Below are 23850 nucleotides of genomic sequence, written 5' to 3'. Positions count from 1 at the left end.
AGTTTGAACCTGCATTAAACGATTAAAAGGTAATAAACAAAACTAGTTTATTAATAACAAAACACAAAACATCTAGAAATCATAGTAAATGTTCAACATGTCTACCTTCAGACATTACGCATGCATCTAGACGTCAGCGCACTGAGCCACGTATTCGCTCAAATATTCCTGGAGTCTCTCTGATTACCCTGCACGCATCGATGATGCCGTTTCTTAAGTCCTCTACATTGCGAACAGGAGTAAGATTAACCAAATGCTATAAATGACCCCAAATAAATAAATCGAGAGGATTGAGATCCGAGGATCGAGCGGGCCAGTTCTGTGGTCCTCCTTGACCTATCCACTGATTTGCATATGTTTCAGTTAAATGCTGACGTGCTACTTGACTGAAATCAGCGGGAGCTCCATCATGCATAAAAACATATCCCTTCTGACGCCCAAAGGAACTTCCTCCAGCAGTACTGGATGCCTCACCATTTAATCGAGGAGGTAGAAAATGAGGCCCAATTAAATCATCCCCAATAACGCCGAGCCACACGTTAAGAGAAAACTGTTCTTGATGATTACTTTCGACAATAGCGTGAGGGTTTTCATCAGCCCATATGTGGTAATTATGAAAATTAATAATCTTGTCCCGAGAAAAACTACATTCGTCAGTGAATTATATCGTCTCCAGGAAGTCACAATTTCTTCTAATCATTTCCAGCATCCAATTGCAAAATTCAAGACGGTTCGGAAAGTCTCGCGGTAACAGTGCCTGTACTCGTTGCAGATCTGTTCTGTCTGTCTGTTTAAAATCTGTTTTTCCGTTAATCAGCTGTCGCCCCCATACGAACTAAAACTCTCAGAAGTTGAGAACTTGTGCGAGCTAAAGACTAACGAGGTCTTACCTTTTAATGTGTGATTCCTAACACGGTTGCAGAATCATCCCAGCTTCAACCAGACAAATTATTTCGAGAAAAATATCTGGTCAAGGCAGGAATCGAACCCACGGTCTTCCGATCGTGAGTCGGGCGCACTACCAACGCGGCCAATACCACAACAGATGGTGAGGGTAAAAGAGTTGTTCCTTTAAAATTCGAAATACCGTCATATGATCAACATTTAGCTGGAAAGCAATCTTTCTAGTACTGGTAGTAGGTTGTTCTTCAATCTATCAAATTAAGTACTGTTTCCTCAAGCTGTGGTGTTCGTTCGTACTTCTCGATGGCGACCAGAATCCTGCGTTCTGTTGTCGAATGAACCATATTCTCGTAATCGTTGATGAAGTCGAGCAAATATTCTATGTGAAGTATGCTGCCGTTGAGGATACATTTCAGCATATCTTCTAGAATATTCTCACCCATTCCCCTGCGACAGACCGTAAACGCAATGCATATCAGCCATTTCCTCATTTGTGTATGCCATTTTAATAACACGTGAATTATTAAAGTAACGAATTAAGAACAGAACAACAACACACAATTAGTATTAATTCAATTTCGAAAATTCACAAACTGACAGCGTCATACCAATTTAATTGTCACTATCGCTAATAGCGACCTACTAGATAGATTAGTTTCGTATTTATGACGATGTATCTCTGTAGTAGAATAATTTTTTGCTGCGAACTGGTTTATTTGGGGCAAAAACCCATGAGACATTTTTTGTTTAGAATGCAACAGGCCATTGGAAATAAATTTTCAAATGGTAAACAAATAATAAGACAAAAAGTTACATTGGAAATAAATTTTGATTTATCAGAAGACCTGTCAGATTTGACGAAAGTGTATTCAGTTTGGTGTTGGTTTTTCGTAAAATTGAAAAATGGTTCAATTTTCAATTGCAGAAAAGTTGGATATAATATGTATTTATGGCGAAGCAAGAAGGAATTCAAAAAGAAACAGTGAGAATATACGCTATCGGTATCCTGACAGAAAATTACCGTTAGACAAAACATTCGATGGCTCACCCAAATCTCTGCCACGGAATAGATGTTTAATGAACGGAAGCGAAAAAAACCAAAAACGGCTACTGATGAGAATCTCAGTGTTGCAGTGCTGGGTCAAATGGTGTTGGAACCATAATATAGTTCTACCAGCCAAGTAGCAATGCATTGTAACATTTCGAAATCGCCAATACAACGTATTTTGTCAAAAAACAAATTCCATCCATACAAAATACATTTGGTTCAAGGACTACATCCAGGTAATAATCTTCATGTTTCATTTTCAATAACTGAAATATATTCCTATATTCAGGAGATGCTCACAGAAGATTGAACTTCATTGCATGGTTATCCACCCGTATTCATGATGATGATCAGTTTCTGAAAAAAATATTAAGGAGTGATGAAGCCGTTTCCATAACAACGGTATAATAAACAAACATAATTGTCACTATTGGTTTGACGTCAACCCTCATTGGCTGCAAGAAACGAGATTTCAGTCTGTGTGGGGGGTTAATGTTTGGTGCGGAATCATTGATTGTTATTTGATAGGACCTCATTATTTCAAAGGAATTCTCAATGGGAAGAGGTACTTGGTTTTTCTGCAATATGTGTTCCCGAATCCCTTGGAGAATTTACCAATACAAACTCGACTGAATATGTGGTTTCAACAAGATGGGGCACGGGTGTCGGGTGTCGTTTAGGCTTCGTAAAGCGTATTTATGTCTTGTCAGGTTGATTGAGATTCACCGCTCAATCAAATATGGAACCCCATTTTAAAGAATTCGAGAATAACGAACAGGACAACAGGCAGCAAGATTGTTAATGTTCCTGGTTCAAGTGCAGGTACGAATACACGTACAAATTCAGGTACAAATACAACCGATTATCCAACAAGGCATAAATACTTCCTTTCTTTGGAAGATTCTCTCATCCATTTTTTTGTATCAGATGGAGTAGTAGAAAGCCAAAAACTTTCTTTCCCAAAAAATTAATCACTCCTAAAAATATAACCCTTTCAAATCGCATAAATACGCTTTACGAAGCCTAAAAGGGTAGTCATCAGACAGTAAGCCATGATGGTTAAACCTCTGAAGAAGCTAGCCACTCGCGCCAGCGAAACGTCAGGAAAAAATTCCAAAAACCCACGGCTTTCAAACTCGAAAAGCAACGACACTGAAAACCTCAGCCGTGAAAGTCTAAACCATTTTGTCAAGATGGGGCACCTCCACATAATAATAGAGTAGTTATTCAATATTTGGATGATACTTTTAATGAGAAAAGGATTAGAAATAAGTCCAGATATTACTCCACTAGATTTCTTTTTGTGGACTTAGACTTAGTTTATATGCGACGTCCACAAAATGTAGAGGATTCTAAAAATAGTATCAAAAATGTTTGTGCTTCCATAACGCGAGAGACGCTTTTAGCTGTCACGAATCGGAAATTACTGAAAAGATGCAATATGTGTATTCTACGTGAAGAGGGGCAGTTCGAACACTTATTGAAATTATTCTTTTTATCACTAATTGATTTTGTTATCATCATGTTAGTCGAGTTATGGTCAAAGTTACATATTTTTTGGTAATTTGAAACATTTATTTTAATTTGTACAGAAATATACAACCAAATGAAATTGAACAGATAATGAAATAACTGATGGACACATTTTATTAAACTCGTATTATTACATTACATTTCATGTCCCTCTTTATAATATGCAATGAAATTCCTTTTTTTTATCAGTATTCACGGAAAACTACAAGTGTGCTATATGGCTGAATTCAGAATTTAATGCAGAATCCTATCGGAAATAATCTAGGTTACCATTTAAAAAAATTGGCGTCGGTGTCGGGACGCCCTACTGAATGACGCCTATTGCTGAATCTATTCGCAAATAAGAGAACCCTTTGACATCAAAATCTGCGTTCACGAAATATGGATATTCTCTCTCATTTTTCAGATATTTGCCCACGAAGTTTTATATGGGACACCCAGTAAAGTGAACTCTTTTTTCTGTTCTAGCTTTCGAGTCTTTATTGGCTCTTCATAAGGAACTCTACAATGAATTGATGATTGATTTCAATATTCATTTAAAAATTGTGAAATGTGTGACACCAACGAAAGTGGGGTTAGTAATCCCTTTCACTTGCCGCGATATGTAAACAAAAGATTTTCCAAACGACAAACACTCTTTGTGAAAAACAATATGAAAATAAAAACTTTACATTATGTAATGATTCTGTTTAAAAAAAAAATCTGTTTTTCCGTTAATAAGCTGTCGCCCCCATACGAACGACAACTCTCAGAAGTTGAGAAACTTGTGCGAGCTAAGGACTAACGAGGTCTTACCTTTTAACGTGTGATTCCTAACACGGTTGCAGAATCATTCCAGCTTCAACCAGATAAATTCTCTCTCGAAAAATATCTGGTCGAAGCGGGAATCGAACACACGACCTTCCGATCGTGAGTCGGACGCACTACCACCGCGGCCAATTCCACAACTGGTTTCAAATAATCCAATTGATTGGATTATTTGAAATACACTCGGTATATATTAAATCATAGTCTTCCATGTGGACTGTGATGTGAAGTTGACGGTAATGAAATTATTGACAGTGATTTTTTTTGACCTTATTGACAACGTACAATGAGAGATGGAAAATAAAAAATATAAAAATACCAACTATCTAGGTTTGCCAATATTATATTATATTTGGAAGGGTTATATCAGTTGTTAGAAGTCCCTTGTAGATGGCGACTTAGTAGATATGAGTGAATTGTGCTAAGATGATTTATAGAACTGACATTTGGAAATTTACCATAGTAGTAGACGAAACGACAGGTATAAAAACCTGCAGACCATGGCCAAACACCCCGGAAAATAGCTTTCACATGAAAATAGTTGTTTGGAAACCTCAATGAATTATTATAAGAGGACATATTACAGTTTTGAAACTCATTTTGCAATTGGTAACTTCCTCCCGGTATTAAAATTGGGTTATCTCTCGTAACTGCAGGATGAATCCCAAAAGTCATATCATAATAATGGAAATTTCTGAATTTGCAACCTTATTTCCGTAATACACCAGAAATGAAAAAAGTTACGAATATTCCTGTGAACACCACATATCATGAACTGATTCGATACCTAGATACGGTGTGTTGAATCCGTTCACTAATTGAAAAACCACCGAACGATGTTGGAAAGGAACATCACGGCAAAAACCGCATCTGTACGATCCCCTCACCACACCTGAGCCACCTTTTCTGTCGTCGCAGTCGTTCAACGGATCCGATATACGAATTTCACACGTTTCTTCCCCGAAATCCCATCGCGAATCTGTCACCGACATTATAAATTATTCGTTTGAGGCACACACCACACCGAATGGAAAATTGCTGGATCTTGCTCGACAGCATGTTTCGAATAGTGAGGCGTGGAAATTATTAGGCCTCACTGGAAAAGAAAATCTGTTGAATGTCGGGTCATTACGCGATGATCTCGTTTTTTTTCGCAAAAAATTTCTACTAACAGATTTCAACTGTGCAAAACGAAAACGGAGTGCTTCTTACACTGTATTCATCAAGTTTGGAGCTGAGTAGTTGGACAGAAATTTGAATATGAATTCGATTTATTGATTCCTGAACATGTTATTATTTGAAGTTTCACATCAATTCTGTAGTTTCCCCAAGTGCTCATTTATATTATCTTGAGAAATATTGGAATATTCATCAGTCCCAATTTTTATTATTATTATTATTTTTTCCCGAAGCCCCAATACATTCCGGAGGGCCCGCCAGCATTGTCAACCAACGACCACTCCTCACATCGTGGGGTAAATGATTATTGAGTCCGAGAATCATGTGCGCTGAGCAAGAGCAGTACGAGCCAAGAATGACATCCCTCTGCATCTGTCCGGCTAAGATTTCAGTGCGGCATTCCGGAATGATTTCAAGATTCGAGAGTAGAAAGGGCATCATTTCACCAAGGACTCCAATAATCAGAACAACCATTTCGGCAGAGTGGTCTGAAGAGAGTCTGCTGAGTTCGAAGAGAAAATCTCGATATTTCATCCGTTTTTCCTTCTCTTTTCGGAAGACATTCGTCTCGCCAGGAGTTGAAAACTCCACAACAAATTTCGTTGTGCTCTGGTGGTCGAAAAGGATTACATCAGGCTTATTAGCTTGTATGAGACTGAGGGTGGGGAACGAATAGTTCCCCACAACGGATTCAATATCCCTCGGAGCGTAGGGTATTACCGGTGTCTCGTTAATACCGTAAGAGTGCCGTAGATGATATTATAGCACTCTTAGGGCCACGTTATATCGATGGATATAGACGGGGAACGCATATGCTGAACATGCTGATAGCAAGTGCATTAGGGTTTCGGGCGCCTCGCGACAGGCCCTGCACCTTGTGTCAGGAACCTCTATACTCATCACGCGACTGCGGTAGACTAAGGTGTTGAAGACACCATCCTGGCAATCCATGATGAATCCTTCAGTTTCCGACTTCATCCCACTCGATCTGAGAAAAGCGAAAGTCAGGCACTTTGATAAGCCAAGGTCTTCAATGTTATTGAAGAAGACCCCAGGTATTGGCTTATCCTTGTCTTTCCGCAGAAGTGAGATGATCTCTGCGGCTTTTATATGAGCTTTTTGCTGAACGGGTTCCAACTCGGTGACAGAGTTGTAGTTAACTCGTTCAGTGTCGAAAACTAAACCAAGTTCATCAGCTGCTCGGGCAGCTGCCACGAAGAGAAATGCATCAATTCCTGCTCTCTCATGGTCACGGACCATGTAGAGAAGGGTATCCAAACTCTTGACGACTTTACAGGCTATATCCAGTACCATTCTGTCATGTAGACACTCCAAACTCAAAAGTCCATGTCCTCCCTGTTGTCGGGAGAAGTACAACCGTGGGACGGACAATTTGGGATCCAAACTCCTATAGAGATGCATCACTACTCTAAACGAGTAGATTGAGATTGAAACATCAAACATATTTGTTGCAGCAACTTTGTTCTTTCCCGACAGTTTCGGTGACCAGATCTGTCGAAGTTTGTGCTGATACTTGCCGCGGAGAGAGTTCTTCACTGCTGTTACCTCTTGTCAGTGGCGTTGTTCCACTCCTGGGTAAGTGTTTGTCTTTCCGGCATCTAGATGGTGTAGGATGCTTCCATCTACGAGCTGCACATCCTCTCCGTATCGTCCTCTTTTGAGATGGACCATTGCACATTTGTCTATCCCGAATTTCAAACCGACAGCATGCGTGTACTCTTCCACCACCCTCAAGGATTCTTATTATTGTTATCATTATTATTATTATTGATACAAAACTCACTGCGGCAGTAGCCTCAAGTTACAGAACAGGTCATGGAAGCATTGTGTGGAGATGACTTGTTTTTCAATTTTCATTTCCACTGATCGTGACAGACTATTCTAGGATCTCATCATTTGCCAATGAACCCAATACGTCACTGCTGATTCATTCTCCATCTCTTCATTCATTATCCATTCTCTTGAAAGGACGCTATCTATCGAATAGACAGAAACCGCTTCGTTACCTAACGCGTAACGCCGCCAGTTTGTCTTGTTCCCTTCTCTTACTCGTACGTCAGCGGAAGGCAGGCTCATTCTCTCTCGTCGGACAGACTTTCAGTGTTTAGTGTGCGATGATAGTAGTATAAAAATCTAACCAGCAAGCACGTAATATTATTTTATCATGTGAAACTTGAAAATTGAGATACTAATTTTGTGTGTGTAGTATCATTATTCAATCCTACAAAAGTAACATTTGACTTATGGTAGCTATAATATATGTACATACACAAGATAATCCTTAGTTTCTTTACTTTATAATATTAATATACAATAAAATTTAAGTAACAACCTATGTTTCTCTCAAGGTGAACCATTTCAATATTGAATAGTTCAACTTGGATTAGTTCACTTTTGTCGGGCGTCCCGAGACGCACACGTTTTTTTGTGTTTACAAATATTATTCATGAAAACACAGACAGATTACCACAGGAACTAATATGGCACAATGTAAAAATAAAATATTACGAATTTTTTCCAGAAAATGATGATTGTTTATTCGATGAACACGTATTTCCATCAAGTTCAAAAATTGAAAATCCAAAAATTTATTTCAAATCGTGACAACCCAATTTTTTTAATCAGTGACTTCGATGTTGCCCCTGACGGTAATACTGGTCGATGATAACTGACTTATGTATAACATTATCATCATTCACTCTAAAAAAATGTTAATGGAAACTAAAATGAAAATTAGTATATTTTAATACTAATAGATTATTTAAATCTTACATAACATCAATAGTATGTCTTGTTTTCAACTGATTTTGGTGATATCCAGTTTAAATAATAATATTTTGTGACCCCTGCGATGATTGTTAGTTACTGAAATATTAATAAAAAATATGTAATTGAAATATACATGAAAACATTTCAATTTGGTTCTGATATACAGTTGCTGGAGTCATGGCCGGTGAGAAGCCCCTTCCTCAAGATGTGCAGTAGATGTGTAGAAATCTGTTATCAGTCTGTTAGATTATCTGAACCGTGAACGTAAAATTGCAAACAAAACTTTCAATTCCATTTTTTCCTAATACTTTTTTATTACACACCGGATCAAACTTTACGCATATACGATTTCTCCCACCGGCCATGACTCAGTCCAGTAGCTATACTAATAAACTCAAGAATCTCAGCAATAACATCACTTAAGATCTCGAATATCAATAAATAGATAAATGTTTCAATAGAAATTCCACCATTATTATAAAATCAATTAATTAATTTTATGATGTTCCTGTTAAATACTCGTGCACTATTCGCTATGATCTGATTTTGGAATACACTTCTGTCAGTCTATATGAAATTTATTCTTCAGTGCATTATTCATCATAAAAGTGAATTTGAAATTGATTATTAATTTATCTGAAGATATGAAATGCTATGAAAATTGTGTGAATCTCAATCTACCAAAAGAGTAGATTTTACATTTACTAACCCTTGAGGCAAACCAAATATACGTGGGCTTAATGCAAAGATAAATGCACACTTTGATTATAGAATATAAAAATGTAATTAAGTTATTGATTCCTTGAGAGTGTGTCAAAGTGTGATCTGGCTTTCTTTGCAGGAGGTTGCTCTCTTCCACTTTCTAAATTATCACTGTGAGATATATTTTATTTTCAATTATTAAAAAAAATATTTATTCAGTATAAAACACAAGTAATGAGTCACAACTGTATGCACTATAGGTATTCGAGCTCAATGTGACGAGAGAGATAGCGTAACGCCGAACTAGTGGTAAGAGTATCGCACAGTCGCTTGCGCATTGCCATCGCCACGCCATCAATCGGTTTTCCGCTTGGCTGTAGATGTTTCACATGAAATACTATCATAAAAAATCTCACGAACATTGAACTTTGTGTCGGAAGTCCTGGCATCAGTGTTCAAATGCTTTCTTCTCAAGTTTCGCGTTAGTATCAGGCCTAATTCAGTATAACTCATACGACACCAGGGCAAACCATTTTCCCATTTCTGTAATAATTACTCCAGCAATCAACAATCACAATCTGCTTTAGGCAGAAGCAATTTGATGTTTGCCAGTTAGTTCAATTAGATTCCATCACCAAGCGATTATAATTCTACGTAGGGATTATGAAGGAGAGTTCTGAAAAATTTTTGACGTTATCGAGAAATAATGAGAGTTTCAGATGAGGCAAGTTTGTAATTTCACCAGTTGGCTCTGGCACTGATATTACGAAGAATCCTGCCAGAGTTTGTCAAATTTTATTGGGAACAAAGAGAGAATTCGACGATAGATTAATTGACCGGCGTGGGACGTTAGAAAATTGAATATGGATATTAATCCGCAAGTGTCACTGAAAAGTTGTTTCACAAAAATTCAGAATAAGGAACTGCTAGTTCAAGTAGAAATAGATCATTCCAGAACTTGAAATTGTACAATGAAATGGATGGACTACTTCTCTTGTTTTTTATAAAATCATCTACAAGAAGTTTTCAACCGTATTGAGGCTGCATGCTATGGTTTCAAAGAAGTTAACAATTATCAACAACAAGTGAGAAACTGAAATGATAATAATAGAATCAGAGAGAACACAAATACGAAGCACATGTTCGAAATTCAAATCAATTATCTTCTGTTATTTTTTTTTATATTTTGATTTGATTTATTCCATATTTTGTTTGGTACAATATCTACTATAAAAAAAATACATCGGAAACATAGAACATACCTAAGCAATGAATGCTTGAATCGTGATGTTCCATTCTTCCATTTGGGTATCTTAATTTACTTTTTTATACAGTGCGAGTTTCGAAAAATAATAATGATAATATTGAGTAGATGAATTTGAAATTTATCATAAGAATTATTTTATATTATTTAAGTTGGTTAGGATAATGGTAAAGAGAAAATAAGAAAGAATGAGTAATAAGTTATAGAGTAATAGAGGAGTGTGTATCAGTTGAAAATTAAATTTAGTGTATTGTTTTCGAGAATGAAACTTTTAAAGTTTTGTTTGTAGTTCGCAATTTCGATTATATGCTTAACTTTTAGAAATAACATATTGTATAGTTCAGGTCCGAAATAAAATATAAATCTTTGTGTGTGACTCTTTCTGAATTTGGGTATTCTGATAGATAGATCCTCAACAGATCTTGTATATTTTTAGCAAAATTATTTATAACAGAGATGGGCCTATAATTTTCTACACAATCGTATGGAACGCCGTTTTACTTTTTATTGTCACAAATATTCATTCCTCAATTTATTCAACTAACAATTTATTTGTTTGAATTTAATTGACTCATGCATTTGTTCAACAATTAAAAACGATTGTTCGCAAAATTTGTTCTATTTTAAATGACACTTGATTTAAAATGTTACATGAATAAAATTGTTATTTGAATAAAAAAGAGTAATGAAATAACTTGAAACTTTTATTGATTCCGAAGAAAAATATTGTTTCAGAGTATTGGAAAATGGAACGCCAATTTATTATATATTATGCTGAAAAATAATCTATATACATATAGTTCAACTCAGCAATAAACCAACATTTTAATTCAACCATCAATGGAATGTATTATTCGAGTAAATTCAACAAACGTTTCAATTCCTCATATAATTTTGACCTTTCAATAAAATGTTAGTTATTTATATGACTGTTGAATTACAATGAAACTTTAAATTCACTTTCTAACAGTAAGTTTGGGAATAAAATTTCAATGAATATATTTGAATGACTGTCAAAGTTTTTCCATGAAACATTGTTGGTAATGAAAATAGACTTTCGTTTGTCTGAAAATATAGCAAATTAACTTTCCATACTAAATATTTTCCAATGAATGATAAAGATTGTTATATTTCAATTTTATTGAAAGTGTTCAATATTTGCAACATTCACTTTAATGCATTCAATTTAAAATTTGGTTACAACTTTTGTGCAAAACATTCTCAAGCAAGTATCATTTTATTCCATCAGTCTTTTTAAAAAGCTAATTTCTGACAAAAAATTAAATTTTTTGATGATTTAAAAAGTTTCTTGTATTTGAAAGATACATTTAAAACGATTGTTGATAATTTTAATTCGGCGTTGGTATCGAGCGGATTTATCAAGAACTTCAATTGTTACATATGGCAACATGCTAGTTCATTTATAGTACGACAACACGCCGTTCAACCGTGGCGCCGAATAAAAATTATCAACAATCAATTTAATTCATGTATCACTGAAATTCAACAAACAAAATAATTCAGATCATTTCAAAGGAATATTAATAAAAAGCAAAACGGCGTGCCACGCCGTTTTACTTTCTATTCGTATTTTGTCAAAATGAATTGTTTTGACTGTTGCATTTAGGTGATATATGAATTAAATTGATTGTTGATAATTTTTATTTGTCGCTGCGGTCTAACGGATTATTACCGTACTATGACCAACGCCATACATATATACAGTTGAGTAGTTCCATAAAAATACGCCCGACGACAGCGCCGAATAAAATTTATCAACTATCAATTTAATTCATGTATCACTGAAATTCGACAAACAAAATAATTCAGCTCATTTCAAATGAATATTAATAAAAAGCAAAACGGCGTACCACGCCGTTTTACTTTTTATTATTATTCCTTTGAAAAGAATTGAATTAATTGTTGATAATTTTTATTCGGCGCTGACGTCGGGCGTATTTTTGCGGAACTACTTAACTGCATATAATATTTATGTCATTGGTCATAGTACGGTAATAATCCGTTCGACTGCAGCGCCGAATAAAAATTATCAACAAACAATTTAATTCATGTATCACTGAAATTCAACAAACAAAATAATTCAGATCATTTCAAAGGAATATTGAAATAAGTAAAACGGCGTGCCACGCCGTTTTACTTTCTATTGGTATTTTGTAAAAATGAATTGTTTTGATTGTTGCTTTTAGGTGATACATGAATTAAATTGATTGTTGATAATTTTTATTCGGCGCTGCGGTCGAACGGAATATTGTGTTACTATCACTAAACTATCATTGTGCCAGATTTAAAAATTCAGCTTCTGCAAGAATCCGTTCGACGCTAGCGCCGAATTAAAATTATCAACAATCGTTTTAATTCATGTAACTATAATTATCAACAAACCATTTTATTCATGTTTCACAGAAATTGTAGTAAATTATTCGCTAGTTACAAAAAAAGTATATATGACAAACATTTACTTCCAAAAATTTCAAACAATGAATCTATATTATAACTGTTCGAAACTTTTCATCAAACAAATTAATTCATGTAACATTTTAAATCAAGTGTCATTTAAAATAGAACAAATTTTGGGAACAATCGTTTTTAATGTGTCGAACAAATGCATGAATCAATTAAATTCAAACAAATACATTGTTAGTTGAATAAATTGAGGAATGAATATTTGTGACAATAAAAAGTAAAACGGTGTTCCATACAATCGCGTTTGCCGGCTTTATGAATAGAAGTGACCGATGAGTTTTTCCACTGATGTGGTAGTTTTCCTCGTCTATAAGTTAAGTTGATGATGTGTATAGTGGCTCTATCAGATATTTATGTATTTTTTTATATATAATGAGGATATGCCATCGGGGTCTGGTGAACAGCTGTTTTTGAGTTTTGATATTATTTCAATTAGGTACTTCGTTTTGCGTTACTGGCTTTAAAAATATTGTTGATTGTAGGTATGGTTTGGTCTTTGAGGAAATTGTTAGGTAGAGATCCAACTTTGTCTATTTTTTAGCCATATCAGAACCTATGCTGGCAAAGTAATCACTGAAAATATTTAATTTTTGATCTAAGCTTGTTACTGGCTCACCATTTTTGTTTTTTTTTTGAATGTTGGAGATGGATTACTTAATTTTTTTTTATTTTTCACATCTTACATCTTTGATGATTTCCCAGGTTTTTTTTCCAATCTCCATTCAAAGAATCAAGTTTTTTCCAATAGATGTTATTTTTTGTCATTTTGTTTAGTGCATTCAATTCATTTCTATATAGGTTAAATTATTTTTTAAGCTCTACTGGAGGAGTGCGTGTCAAATTCTTTTTTAGTTAGATCCATGGTTTGATTTTGTAGTGTCTTTTTACAGGTATGTTATGATAATGGGAGGCCAATTCAGTATAACATTGGAGTTCAGAAGTAAACTTGTCATAAGCTTCCTAGGCATCTGAACGCATGATAATATCTTCCCAGTTTTCGCTTTCCAGATATGCAGTTGACTTTTTTTATTGACCTATTAATAATGGTTTTTGTGGGTATACTTTTTTGAAATATTTCTAGATAGGTTGTGTAATGATCAGTAAGATTTGTTTGAAATATGACAGGCGTTGTTTTTACATTTTTCAAACACTTTTGTTTTCTCAAAAATATATGATCAAGAATACTTCGTGAGTCTTGAGTAACACGGGTTGGCTTGTCCACTAGTCATACTGCGAATGGAGGTGAATCATTAAAAATTGTTTAAATAAATTGATGGATATGCCGTTACTACGTGGTAGGAAATCATAATGAAGAAAAGAGAATTGAAACTTTCTATGTTTTTCAACACTTTTATTTAGTTACAAATAAAAGTGGTAAAAAACATAAAAAGTTTCAAAAATTGTTCATTCTAGAATAATAATTCCGAAAAACTCAAAAAAAAACGAAGGGAGAAAATGGTCACTCGAAATGCAATCATGCGAATTAATAAACTAAGTTTTGTTATGAAATGATTTCATGAGTTTTTTATTAATCAATGCTCACAAGATGCGTAAGTATGACTGCGTTTCTGTATATAAAATGTAATAATATAATATGAAAGATTAGAATGAAATACTGAGTGGTCTAATATTCTTCATACTTGAGTATTGCCTTGAGTGTTGACTAAACAGTCCAGAACGGATTCTTTTGATACGATAGTTTCGAAGGAAAGAGCTCCTGTATTTCATTAGTTCGGACTTCCATTGTCTAATACGATGTAAGTTGATTTGAAATCTCTGAAGGAATCTGTAAAAAATTTAAAAAAAAATTGTTGAAGACGATGGTGGATACTAACAATCGAAACGTCGTGAAGTAATATAGCTTGGAATCTGTTAAAATTTAATGTGATTCATGAATTTTGTCATGTGAAAATACATGCAAGTTGATGATTTTTTTTATAGAAGTCAGCTTTTTCCAAAAAATCAGTTTCTGATTCATAACATAGGTTGTTTCCATAACAATGTATTCACGTAAATATTAGCAGATATTTGAGAATACAACTATGAATTTTCAAACCTATCATACTCCTTCATGAATTTATTATTTCAAATGTATTTTCCTATTATCAATTAATGGGAAATTATGTTTTTTTTTCAATTTGATTATCCGTCCAGGCTTACTTCATGATAATACAAAAATAATTTATTGTGAGTTGTTGGTCACAATTGAACATGGAATCAAAATGTATACGAAATGAATACACCAAAATCAACCCAGTGATAACATTCTTTAAAACGAATGAATTTTGATATAATTCTGACCAAAACTCGATATTGAACAAATTATGAAAAATTTTATAAGAAACGAGTAATAGAAAAAGATACTCCTTTGTATCGTCTTCAGATTTGGAGTTGAGAGTGAAATAGAAAAAGGGATTTTTACCAAACAAATTTGACATTATTTATGTAAAGGATTTCAATGCCAAATACATGTATGTACCCATGTACAATATGACATTAAGACAATACTTTGTTTTTATGTCATATATTTTCATTTTGTTTGGAAAAAATTCCAGAACAACTTCATTATTCATAACATATTTGGAGTTTTCAAGAAGAACCCTTACACTGAGGTTTCAATGTACTATGTAATGAAATCTATTGAAAAACCTAAATTATTCAATCGAAAATAAAGGCATATTTTTCAACAACTGCAGAGAATATAGCTACACCAAATTTCACGTTCCTATTGTTCATACTAATTATAATAAAGTTTAGCGCTCTTCATCATTTAGGAATTTCACGTTAAAAGATAAAACTTTGTTAATCCTTAGCTCATACAAGTTTCGACTTTTGGGGGTTGTCGTTCGTAGGGGTGCGATAGCTGGTTACATCCAATTGATGAACACCTGATTACAGACTCCAACCAATCAGAGAGTGACTGAATGAGACTGTCAACTATTAGGTTGAGCGATAACTCATTCGATTCAGAATCACCTCTAGAAAAATGTTTTTGAAGGATTTTGGTGCGGGTAAAAAATTACAATTGTTATAAACAAAATGAGATAAAAAAAATGGTATTCAGTTTTTCGTTAATAACTCAAAAAATATTAACATTTGAGCAATTTTGAAGAAAGTTCGTTAAAGAGAAGGAAATTTCCGATAAAAAAGTTTCAAATACCGAAACTCTATCTTCATTATTTATAATTTTAATTTGACGTTAAAAATAGGGTTCCGCGCGGCTGTTACGGCAAGCGAGGTCCCGCTAAAGAGAGTTTATCAAAAGAAATAATTTTTTTATAACATGAAATGTCATTTTTAAAATATACAAAAAATCTAGTATCTTCTCAACACTTGAATGAATCGAGTCCAGTACAAAAAAAGTTTTATCACCATTTTTCAAAAAGTTATTCAATTGTTAACTTACAAATCATTTCCCAATCTCCGTTGGCATAAATAATGGGATAAAAGGTATAACTAATTGGCTTATAAATTTTAAACTTCGTGGAGCCCTTTTGATATATATATAGGTACTTACAATCCTGCGATAAAAGTTCATAAAAATTAATTAATTTGTTGATTATGATTTTTTATAACTATTGCAGAATGAAATATCTAAAAATTGTTGATAAACTTTTTTTTTCAATTGATATTTAGCTATATCTGTTTTCACATTGAACAATGGCAGTTATTAATATGAATTTTTTACGTAATTTGTTTATTAAATTGGTTTAAAGAAATAGAGAAATTCTATATTTCTGAAAATTTAATTTGCTATTTTGTTGTCTACAGATAATTATGATCAAAAGAAAATTCTCCTTAATTTCAATTTTTAATTGTTGAACATCGATTTTGTTATATTTCGATTGTTTAAATAATTAGTTAAGAAGTAATCATGCTTTTGAAAATCATAATTTACACTTTCAAATAGTTTGGCAAAAAAAAAGTTTATTCATTATTGAATAAATTCTTGAGATATTCAATGGAAAATAGACAACAAAAAAAATTTTATCGGACAAAATTGGGGGGTAAAAACGTGAATCTTCGCGTGATGATAACTTCTATTGGGGAATATCTCCAAAATTATAAGTTTGAACTAGGGTTCATTTTCAGGATAGAATTGAACCTTGGGAAAAAAGATGGGGGCTCCCATTTGAAAAAGTTGAGATTTTTTATTTTTCTTATTCACTTATTGTACCCTAATTTTTGCGCACCCTGTGGATTATTCAGTGGATGTGAAAATGATGCGTGATCCATTCAACCTTCAGTTATCACGATTCACTAGCTGCATATTTTTGAAAATGTTAATTTACATGAAAATGACGTATGTTAGAGAGGCTGCGTCTGTCACTTTTTCTAAAAAACTTGAATAACTCGAAAATGGTTCATTTTGGGTATAGGGTATGATGCATGAGCTAGAATCTAAATCATGGAAATAATTCAAAAATGAGGTGAAATGAAGGGTGTGCTATTAAAAGTAACGAAGTTGATGTCACTTCCGGTGAAACCCGAAACGTCACCTTAACGAAAATATTTCAGTTGAATTCTCCATTAGTTCTTCATTTATCCTATCAATTTTCAGATTCGCCCTACTTTCAATTTTCTATATATAGATCGCGTTAACTCGTTAAGATATACCCTGTATGTATTCTTCTGTGTTGTGGTATACATCGATATAAAGAGAATTTTGTACTCTATACATTGATACTGATCTGTTTTTAACAAATTTAAATTTTTTGATTCTTTTCAGCTTGTCGTGAAGCAATCTTTGGCCAATTTTCCTCTACGAATTCAAATTGAACCAGAGCGCTGCCGAAACAGACCAAAAAATTGACCAGACATTTTGCAGTGATAGTGTTGATGAACGCACTGCTCGTCATTAGTTTGGGAAATTTTGTTCCGAAAATTTTAGCCCCGGAGATAAGCCCCAAAATGGTAGACCTACGGTAATCTAGGACGACGATTAGTGGACAATGGAAGTTGACCCATCATGCACAGTGCGTCGCAGTAGAACTGGGCGTCAGCTTTCATGTAGTTTTTGATGGTTTCAAACGTATTGGAAAGGTCGAAAAGCTAGAAAAGTGGGTGCCTCACGATTTGAACGATAGATAGAAATTGCCACCATTTGAGGTCTATTTCTATTCGCTATTGCGCAATCAACACGTTCAGGATAGTGGTTAGGCACCGATGAACCACCACGGCAATTTCGAAATACAAAACCTACCAAGAGACCATGGTTATTCTATAGTGGTCGGCGGCTGTTGTGATTCACTATAACTTTCTCCAACCGCGACAAACCATCACAGCAAACTACGTCAGCCGCAATCGGCACTGGTCAATAGAAGAAGTCCGATCCTGCTACACTACCACGCCCGTCCGCACGTTTCACAAATCACCGTCCGAAAATCTGTCTCACCCACCATACTCCCCAGACCTTCCGCCAACGGACCACCATCTTTCAAACCATCCCTATAACTTCCTCACCGGTAGAACCTTCGCCAATTGGGACCAGGCAAAAAAAGGCCTTCGTCGACTTGAGCACACAATTTTCATGCTGACGGCATTGATCAACTTGTCTTACGTTGGCGAAAGTGCATTGATTGTAGTGGCGCTTATTTCAACTGAATTGAGTTTGTATGCACAGGGATATTACAGTTGGAAGTAGACTCATTAAAACGGACAAAACTTTTGAAATAACCCGATATTCCTTTAAAGAAACCCAGCGAACATGTTTGTTTTGATAAAAAAAAGGTTTTCAACCATTGACTAACAATGTTTTTACTTGCTATGGTATTCATATATTTGACATCTATCTACCTTGTACAATGATTCCCGAAAATCGCGAGAATGAATTCTTATTTTAATTGCGACGGCACTGTCAGAAATGAATCAAGTCATTTTCTTTGAGAGCCTTTTTCGTCTCGGCAGAGTTCAATCAAAGTCCTTTGAAAACGAGGTTTTTATGCGACAAGGTCGACAGTAGAATCTAATTGACAGTCATTAGGTACCTCAATCGTGATATAAACTGGTGAGAAACAAAAGAATCTCAATCACTGTGTACGTCTAATTGGATTCCGCTCTGGTGGTTGTCGAGACTGAAGTTCCACTTGAAAGATGTCGATTGATATTCAGGAACTTTCACAATTATTAGGTAAGTGTCGGTAAAAAATGGTTTGGTAGAAAATAATGTCGTAGGTATAATACTCATGATTGGAATTCATGAATGGAATTTATTCAGATGATGCGTTCATTAAACATAACATGTAGTTCATGGGTGATCATTCTCATTTATAAGATGAGACTGACTCATTGTAGTAGACAACAATCGTGTGACATCTAATTTCAATGCGATTTCCTTCTTTAGGGTTTTCATTACAGCGGTACCTGAGATACAGTGGTGGGGTAGACGAAAAGTGAACCATCCTTTTGAAAACTTCTATAATAAATAGTATTAGAAGTGCAAAAATATAACTCAGCTATCTTTTTAGTTTCGTCATGCATCATACACTTCGGAAATCTTTTTTTATTGTGTATTATTCTACAATCTGATGTGTTTTCAAACCAACAGAAATCTGGAAGTTGTTGATCACTCTACACGAGACAGTCATTCATTGTGACCTTCTTTCATATGTCACCCATATTTGGAATAACGCAATCGAGAAACATGGAGAGTCAAGCGCTCTTGCACTTGATACTTCTAAGGCCTTTGATGGTGGGTGGCATGAGGGTTTGCTGGCCAAACTTCGGTACTATGGCTTGCTATAGATTATTTTTGTGTATGGCTTTCCAGCTTCCTGAAAGAACATTACCTGCAAATGGCCGTCGATGGATATCTCTCGAATACTTTCACCATCAACGCTGGTATTCCCCAGGGATCCATAATGGCTCCAACCCTCTTTTTTATTGTATATTAACGACTTATTGGAACAAACCAAGAATCCAATATATTGCTTTGCTGACAGCAGCACACTTGTCTCGTCATTCCATTTGGATTCCAGGACATCGGCTACGGAGGTACGTCTCCACCGACAGCAGGAGGTTGCATATCTTAATGAGGGTCTAGAATTCATTTCGAATTAGAGTGAAAGTAACCAGGTTCAATTCAATGCCACGAAAACCCAAGCGTCGGTTTTCTCCAACAAGATAAATGTCTCCGAACCGGATATAATAATGTCAGGATTGACAATTTCGCTTTCTGCTTCGATTAGTTTGTTGGGAGTTAAAATGGACACTAATATGTCTTGGCATAATCATGTTACTTAAATTGCAAAGGCTGATTCTCAAAAGCTTGGAACACTGTTCCGAACCGGAAAACTGTACACACCTCCGCAACTTTTGATACTTTATAAAGCTCAGATCAGACCTTCTTTGGAGTATTGTTCTGATGTATGGAGCTCCGCCCCTAAGCATACCCTAAAGCTACTGGATTCCATCCAAAAAAGAGCCATCTGCCTGATTGGAGGCACGAAGATCACTTGCAACCTTGGTAGTCTGGAACATCGAAGAAAGGTTAGAAATGTATATCTCTTCTATAGATACTTTCACGGAAAATTTTCAAGTGACTTGGCACATTTGATTCCATTAATAATAATAATAATAATATGTTTATTTGTCAATTATTCACATGCTAATTTACATCGATTATATTATATATAATATACAAATAAACACAAATAAACACCAACACAGAACATCGCGAAAGCAGAGCTTGTATGCGATGAGACTGACAAAATTTTCGATTAAAAAATATACGTATTTTATGAAATAAACTATAGCAACAAACAAAAAAGAAATACAGAAGAAATAATCTAGACAGTAAATAAAACTTTTGTATGTAGTAGTTAATAAAAATAATAATGAACAAAAAGAACTACAAACCATTGCAAACAACAGGATTTGCCAATACAAAAAAAGAACAACATACCATGTTACTAGGACGTCAGGCTCTAAGTAACAAATTAATTTGATATCGTTCGTCCAAAACGAATTTTTTAATTAATTTTTTAAATTTTTTAAAATGTTCTGCCTGACGAATGGACTCATTCGACAGGCAGAACATTTATAGGCTCGACTAGCTGAATGCAAATGACTTCGATGACCAATTGTTTTGAGTGTCAATTCTGTTTTGATCAACTTTTTTACTTTATTTCTAGTGTTATGTACGTGGTCTATATAATCGTGACGTTTATGTTTATATTGAAAATAGACTAAGTGTATGTAGTACAACTGACTAATATCAAATATTTTAGCCTCTTGATGAAGAAGGTTTGTAGGATACAAGATGTCTCTTTTGAATATTATTTTTAGGAATCTTTTTTGTAGAGTCTCAAGTTTGGATAAATGACAGTTTGCGGCTCCACCCCATCCCAATATTCCGTAATTTAGCCTAGATTCAACCAGAGAGTAATATACAATCTTTATCACAGGTAAGTCTAAGTATCGGTTCAGAAATTTTATTTTATATAGCATAGGCCTTAATGTTTTAATTACATTTTGTATATGTATGTTCCATTTCATAGTATCGTCAACTGTAATACCTAAATATTTTATATATCTAACTCTATTTATTTCTATTATTTTATTGTTGACATGTAACTGTACAACATTAAAATCTGGTAAACCATTTTCATAACAACTAAATGGAACAAAGCACGTTTTTGAGTAATTAACAGTTGATAAATTATAATCAAACCAGTCTATAATGTGAATAAAATCTTGATTAATTTTTTGTTGTAGGTCAGCCCATGACTCACTCTGATAAAAAACAGCCGTGTCATCTGCAAAACTAATAATGGAACCTTCAGTATTCAAGGTAAGTAAATGATTAATATAGATGGTGAACAGAGTTGGCCCTAGAACCGTACCTTGCGGCACACTATATGTTATTAAATTTTCTTCACTTAATTTATCATTTATTTTGACTTTTTGCTTTCTTCCAGCTAAATAGCTTACCATCAAATTATAAACACTGCCCCTGAAACCTAAATCCTGTAAAGTTTCCAACATCCTATTATGAGACACTGTGTCAAATGCCTTTGCAACATCTAAGAAAATGCATAACAATTTTTTGTTTGTATCTAGTGATTTATAAATTTTGCTTGTCAGAAAAGAGATTGCATCCCAAATTGATGTTCTGATATTAAATTGTATTTATTTAAGTATTTTGTTATACGAATTTCCAAAATTTTTTCAAATATTTTTGCAAAGTTAGAAATCAGGGAGATAGGTCTATAATTGGAAATTTCAGTTTTACTTCCTTTTTTATGTAATGGGACTACAATTGATAATTTAAAACAAGAAGGGTATACACCTTTATAAATAATATTGTTTATTAAATAACACAGTGGTGTTGCAATCTCATTTGCAATTTCCTTCAAACATTCTGCGGTAATTTCGTCGTAACCCGGTGATTTTTTGTTTTTTAAAGATTTTATGGTGTTAATAACTTCTTCTTCTGTTGCAGGTTCCAAGAATATTGAATGGGGTAGTGATTTGTAAGAATGTTTACAATTTGAAGTCCGCGGTTAAGAGCAGTACATTTCTTAAATACGCGAAGGACTGTCAACTCATCGTTTGAATGTGCAAAACAATACACTCCTGAACTTATCTGTTTGAAAACTCTTTCATTTGGATACCTGCGTTTATGTAGATTCAACTTCATGATAACGTTTTTTCAAATGGACATAATCTCTAGCGATTGAAATTCAATGTGAATCGCTACTTTCACACAGGCTGAATGTGTTTTTTTTTGTAATATTTGATCGTTACGTAAAATATTGAACATGTATCATGTGTTTTTGTTCATCATTTTTCGCTGGTATTTCCTAAAACAAATTATAAAATACATACAAAGTTTTAATCGGCAATCAAAATATTGTTTGTTATATTGAGTAGAACTCGCAAGTGTATCACGATGATGAGTTTTAGTTTATAATTAATCCATCAAGTATGCCACCAAGTTTTGTGGAGTCTACTTGGTATGGCGGTTTAGGGCCTTCTATATATTCTTGTAAATGGTGCACTTTATAAAAAATATATTTGAATAAAGAAGGAACTCACGTCTCATAGCAGCCTTTCTGTGAAATGTAAGATATGTTAGATGTAAGATGTAATATGTAAAATGTGAGATGTAAGATGTAAGATGTAAGATGTAAAATGTAAGATGTAAGATGTAAGATGTAAGATGTGAGATGTAGGATGTAGCATGTAAGATGTAAGATGAAAGTTGTAAGGTGTAAGATGTAAGATGTGAGATGTAAGATGTAAGATGTGAGTTCTAAGTCGTAATATTAAATGATGACTGAACCATTTGGTTAACCAAACGAGTGCATTGGTAGGGCGGTTGCTTGTTGGATTGGCGTAGATGGTCAGTTCTACTCAGTCAATCGACCGTTGTGCAAACCGGTGGTTCAAACCGCAAGACCGGACGATCGATTTTCACTTTCTATCGTCCAACCCGTGTTAGGAATCAAACGTTGAGAGGTAAGACCTCGTTGGTTCTCAGCTCGCACAAGTTTCAACTTTTGAGAGTTGTCGTTCGTAGGGGGGCGACAGCTGGTTAAGGGAAACATTGATTTTAATATATTTTTTTAAAAGATTGAAATGGTTTGCAAAGTCAAACCACCGAAATGAAAACAAATATTATCAAACAGATATGCCACAATTATATATGTTTGTTATATGTATTTGATGAATAATTTTAGTTGATTTTGAAATTCTATGAATTTTCAAATTAACTGGATTTTGATTTTTTGTTGCATTTGAATAATTCACATGAAATAAAATAAAATTAAGTAAAATATTTCGGATCAGTGAAGAATGAAGATACTCAAGAAAATACTCAAAAAGGGTCAAGACTCAAACCAGTGTCGTCACCTCTCAATGTATAACATGAGTCCTCAAAAACCAAAGCAGTGAAATTTCCACGTGAAAGGATTTATAGTTAACAAAATGGTAATGGTTTCTGGTAATAGTTGACTGCAAAATTCAAGCTTTTTCTGTGCTAATATAAATTGATTTCTATTGTGTACAATGTAATCTATAAATCTTTCCAGTTTTAGGAAATGCTTTTCTGAACAACCATCACCTCACCTGTCTACAATATCACGTTGGTTGATCCTGCTGCTTTTCATTATAATTTCATTTCCCACTGCTGAAATGA

At 34.3% G+C, this 23850-nt stretch overlaps 1 protein-coding gene and 1 long non-coding RNA gene across 4 annotated transcripts in view; both read left to right on the top strand.

The window, feature by feature from the left end:
- The window catches only part of 5-HT2A (5-hydroxytryptamine receptor 2A), a 391848-nt gene that overhangs the window by 202471 nt on the left and 165527 nt on the right, over window positions 1-23850 (top strand). The window lies entirely within an intron of this gene.
- On the top strand, window positions 20990-22416 carry LOC141486484 (uncharacterized). Its single transcript, XR_012467882.1, has 3 exons — window positions 20990-21115; window positions 21426-21501; window positions 22153-22416. It is a non-coding gene; the product is annotated as an uncharacterized lncRNA (long non-coding RNA).

The sequence above is a fragment of the Leptinotarsa decemlineata genome, unplaced genomic scaffold (genome assembly GCF_025532065.1).
Source record: "Leptinotarsa decemlineata unplaced genomic scaffold, Ldec_3_MD MMD2_tig00026354_RagTag_RagTag, whole genome shotgun sequence".
NCBI classification, from domain to species: domain Eukaryota; kingdom Metazoa; phylum Arthropoda; class Insecta; order Coleoptera; family Chrysomelidae; genus Leptinotarsa; species Leptinotarsa decemlineata.
This window is presented reverse-complemented; position numbering and strand designations above follow the sequence as displayed.